The sequence below is a fragment of the Herpailurus yagouaroundi genome, unplaced genomic scaffold (assembly GCF_014898765.1).
Source record: "Herpailurus yagouaroundi ecotype Mexico unplaced genomic scaffold, PumYag 67484, whole genome shotgun sequence".
NCBI classification, from domain to species: Eukaryota; Metazoa; Chordata; class Mammalia; order Carnivora; family Felidae; genus Herpailurus; species Herpailurus yagouaroundi.
In genome coordinates, this window is record NW_024420293.1 from 1 (window position 1) to 4,965 (window position 4,965).

The 4,965-nt window shown below is 58.2% G+C and overlaps 1 long non-coding RNA gene across 1 annotated transcript; it reads left to right on the plus strand.

Annotated features, from left to right (window-relative positions):
* The first annotated feature begins 6 nt into the window (after positions 1 to 6).
* On the plus strand, positions 7 to 4,284 carry LOC121025031 (uncharacterized). The gene is made up of 3 exons (XR_005787913.1): positions 7 to 2,271; positions 2,662 to 2,839; positions 3,029 to 4,284. It is a non-coding gene; the product is annotated as an uncharacterized LOC121025031 (long non-coding RNA).
* Positions 4,285 to 4,965: the final 681 nt, after the last annotated feature.

Genomic DNA, 4,965 nt, shown 5'->3' on the forward strand with positions numbered 1-4,965 from the left:
ATGTCTGAGGGAGGAGGTGAGGCTCTGAGGGAGGGGAAGAAGGTCTGAAGGAGGAGGCCCTGTCTGAGGAAGTCTGAGAAGGACCAAGTGAGGAAAGCAGCTCAGAGGGAGGAGGAGAGAGTTGGCTGGCGCGGGGCGGGGGGTGGGGGGTGGGTTGTGATGGAGGAAGAGGTTTGAGGGTGAGGACATGAGGGTCTGAGGACGGAGAGCATGGTCTGAGGGAGGAGGAGCAGTTTGAGGAGGGCCTCCTTGGGACACAGGGAAGAGAGGCGTGCTTGGGACCAAGCAGCGACTGAGGGAAGGGAAGAGAAGGGAGGCCTGGAGTCAGCCCCGCCCTGCAGCTGTCTAATTTCCCAGAATCTTCTACTGCTCAGGAAAGTCCCAGCTCCCACAGCCGCCTCCCTCCAGTGTCGGGAATGGAGGATGCGGAAGCAGGACGGCTGCCCCCTCCTTTTCCCCCTGGCTCCCAGCACCCCAGGCTGGGAGGACTAGGGTCTCCCCTCTCTGCGCTTGAGCTCCGGAGGTCCCCTGCCGGCAGGGGGCAGCCCCTGGATGAGTCCCAGAAAGTTCCCAGAGAGAGCCCGGAAGTCCTGCGTGGTGTCTAACCACTTTCCCTCGCGCAGGCTGCCTTTTGTATCCGTGCAAATCTTTCCTTCCCTTCTACCCCTACCCCCAGGGAAGGAAGGGCTGAGCCCGTCCAAGGTCCCGAGAAGGAAACGAAGGCCTGGCTGGAAGGCTGTGGGCCTTGGGGCACTTCCTCGCTCTTGGGGGCCTTCCAAGAGGGGAGGATAGTGCTTGTTAGATACTAGATTCCCATCGGCTTAATTCCTGGGCCTTTTTCTGTTCCAAGTTTTGCTCCCAACTGAGGCCCGAGCTTCTGGTTTCATCAGCTGTGTGGCTTCCTGGCCATTACTGAACTTCGTGGAGCCTCAACTTCCCCACCTACCAGGCAGACTAAATCGAGACCCTAATGCTTCCGTCCTCTAGGGCCCGATGGATAGGAAGTGCTAAAGGCAGTGTGGCTGCAATTATTATGATCCCTGTTATAACCGCAGGAGCAACGGTGATAATTATTCCTATCCAGGAACCTAACGTTTCAACAGCTGGGCCCATTTCATTGAGGAAATTGGGACCCAACATGCTGGGCCTGGAAGATACGGGTTTGAGGCCGGGTTCTGCCATGTGTCGGCTGTGTGTGACTTTGGATAGGTGGCTTTCCCTCTCTGTGCCTTTGTTGGTGACTTTACTGTTGGGGATCATAACAGCTCCTGCCTCACAGGGTTGCAGAGCAGATTGAGACCACGTGTACAGAATGAATAGCTGAATGAATGAATGAATGAATGAATGAACGGTGTCCCTTCTTGCCTCCATGTTGCCTGCCTTAACTCATCGGGCCAGGCCTTCCCTGTAACCCTCTCCGCCCAGAGATAAAGCAAGATGGGCCCATTCGCCCTGGGCTGAACTCCCATGAAGAATTGGCCCATGTAATCCTCTTGACATCTCGTGAGGAAATCCAGCTGCAACTCCCATTTTACAGAGACACAACAGAGGAGCGGAGTCCCTGCTCAGGGTCATCAAGATTTTATGCCAGGTCTCTGTGTCCCCCGCAGCCCGGCTGCTGGGGCAATCGGTCCCCGAGACCACAGGCCTTCCCTCTCCTGTCTAACTCCAGACCCCTATCCCCTAAGAAGGGAATGGCTCAGGAGGGGAAAACTCAGGCACAAAGAGGCAAAGTCACGGCCAGAGCTTAGCAGGTCTACAGTCTGTCTGCAGGCTCCAGGCACAGGGAGGGTCGAGCTGATGGAGGGAAGGTCGCGTCGCAGCAGGAAGGTATAGATTTAGATTGAAGAGAGGGTTCCGGGAAAGCGAGCAGATTGCACAGACAGAGGAGAACAGACCTGAGCCTGGAGCTGGGGGGCCCTGCCCAAGGTCACACAGCTTTGGGCTGCGATTCCACCCTGGGTTTGCGGACTGCCCTGCTCCCAGAGGCTGCCCTTCCCCCCACCCCCCAGGAGTGAATACAGGCCAGCTTCCTGCAGCCATGGCCTGTACCTCCTGGTTCCTCCCCACCCTGGGGCCTTGGCAGCTTCTGGAACCCCTGGCACCAAGCAGGATCGGCCCTTCTGGGGCCTTGGCCAAGACTTGGTCTTCCCCTTTCTCCCTCTTGCTGGGTCTGCACGCACGACGCTGAGTCAGAGGATTGCAACATCCTCTCCTCGGGCTTTGAGACCAGACATCCTCTGCCCCGTGCACTGCCTCTATCGGGCCAAGGTGATGCGGTGGGAGACATCTATGGATATTGGCATCTGCCCTGGGTGGGGTTGGGCAACCTCAGAGGGATCCCAGTGAGGCGATGGTAGCCAGACGGTAGGCGGCGTAATGCTGGGCCTCAATGTCCTCATCCGTAAATGGGGCTCCCTGTCCAATTGGCTTCGAGTCCCAGCTCTGCCGCTTACCAGCTGCGTGACCTTGGGCAAGTGACTTATCCCCTCTGAGCCTCAGTTTCCTCATCTATAAAATGGGGACGAAACCCAGCGAACGCCTCATGGGGGTGGTTGTGAGGGTCAAAGGAGTTAGCAATGCGTCGACCCAAGCTGGCGAGGAGTCAGTTCTCGGGAAATGGAAGGTAGTATTTTTCAACGATTGCTATTATTAATACAGATATGGGAGTGGCAGAGGCTGCTTGGATCTCTCAAGAAAAGACATGCGGCGTGGCTGCCCCGCGTGCAGATGGCTGGCTGAGAGCCTCCCACAGTTGGTTCCTTCAGGTTCTGCCTCAGCTCGCCAGTCGGGGACACCAGCTCCTGGCAGCGTCTGGCCATTGACTGAGCCAGGCAAGGTAGGGGATTCTGGCCATTTCTGCTACTCTGGGCTTCCTCTGTGTGCAATCTTTGCTGCAGGGGCTCCCCCTTGGGCTGACATGGTGGCCTGATCGTTCCCCCCCCCCCCCCCCGCCACCTCCCAATCCCGCTTCCCCCTTCCCTTTCTCACGGACGCTCTCGGTAACTTTTTGCCCTCCTGACTCTAGGCACCTCCTTTCTGGAAGACCGGATCCGTGCCGATGGACTTTGGAGTCAGACAACCGGAGCACGAGTGTTGTCTCTGCCTGGGTAGCTTCGGAGCGGCATCTGATCTCTCCGAGCCTCAGTTTCCCCCTCTGAGTCATGGGAACGGTAACGTGACGGCTGAGAGGCTCCAGTGAGTCAGCAACGAAGCCCTTAGCACACTTACCTGGCACCCATACGTCACACTCATCCATCGGGAGGGAGACAAATCTGGGTCTATTTTCCACTCTGCCGGTTTCTGGCCTCTGAGCCTGGTCTGTAAGGTGGGGATGGACCCTGTTCTTCCCCGAGTAGGACGCCCTGAGTTAGGTGCGGAAAGCCCCGGCCAAGCCTGGCACACCAGAAGCTCGATAGCCGGGTGGTGTCATTACGGCCACTGCCTTGAGGGGCTGAGCCGGCCAAGTCATCTGAGGAAGAGGTGAGCAGGGAGCTGTAGGGCAGGCGTGTCTCACCCCCATGGGGCCCTGGTCTTGGGCTGACCAACGAAGGGAAGTCCCAGGGCTAGGAAACCGTGGCGTCCTCCTGTAGAAGCTCCCTGATTCTGGGATACACCACAGATGTGGGGAGGAGGGAGGAGGAAGCCCCCTGCCTTGCTCATTCAGTGGGCAAGAAGGGAGGGAGAATGTACGAGAAAAAAAAAAAAAAGTCGGCCTCCCTCGTCAGACTTGAGCAGACCTCCTCCATCAGACTGGGAGGTCCCTGGGGTGGGGATAGGTTCCCCGTCAGTGTAGGAGTTCCTTGTGCCTTTGAGTTGCGTTCTCCCTCCTCCATCAGATCAGGATCTCCCTCAGAAGGGGGCATGTGTCACTTGTCCACGGATTAGATTATCTCTAAGAGTGAGTGATGCCTCCCCTATCAGACTGGGAGTTGTCCCCGGGTGTGTGGGGGGGTGTCTGGGGCATGCCTCTCTGGGGACCGGGAGGTCGCTCGAGATGAGGCGACATGTTCCCCTCGTCTGTCTAAGGACATCGGTTCTCAATTGAGGGGGGCAATTTTGCCCCCTTCGGGGGACATCCGGATGAGTATTAGACTAGAGCTTCCTGAAGATGGTGGACATGCCTCCGCCATCGTTCTAAAGTTCCCTGAGCGTGAGTCTGGGTCCTGCCTCCTCTATCGGGCTGTCGCGCTGAGTTGTGGAGCTTGAATTGGCCGTTGTATGGGGAGCCCTGTGAGGATGAGATTAATCTTATCCCCAGCATTAAATGAGAAGTATGGATTACTCAGGAGGGAGCTGTTGCCTGTCTCCTCCATCAGATTAGTGCTTGCTTCCAGAGCCCTGAGTCGGGGAAGTCTCTCTCTCTCCAGTCAACCCTCAACCCAGCCACTCCCTGAGACGGGACAAGCCTCCCCCAGTTGGAGTCCCCACCACTTTGCAACCGCACTCCCCAGGGCACAGCCCAGAACCCATCCCGGAGGAAGGGACAACACCTTCCCTGGAGAGCCAGCCTTTTTTCCTGGAAGTTGGCATGTCCCCAGCCCGAGGCCACAACCACTGCTGCGGCCACCAGGGCCTAAAAATACAGATGTAAAAGTTCCCTGGGCTCCTAGGAACGCCGAGGTCACACCAGGCTCTTCCTCATTTGAGCCAGAGCCACAGCGAACTATCCTTTCCTGTGCCCCAACTATCGTCCCAGCGGGAGCCACCCCTGCCCTCCAGCCCCCTTCCCAGGAGAGTGAGGACCAGGGCAGGGGGGGGGGGGGTCTCCACCACCAGACTTTGTGGAGTCGGGTCGCCAGCTGGAAGCAACGCCTGGCACCGCTTCTCGCTTCTCGGCTCTGCAACTCTGGGCAGGCCGTTTGCGCATCTGGAAGGCGTGAGGCCGCACCCGTGGATTGCCTGGCTCTGGGCTGGCTGGTGACAGATGGGGTAAACTGGGGCAGGCGGGGGGCGCTCCTCCAG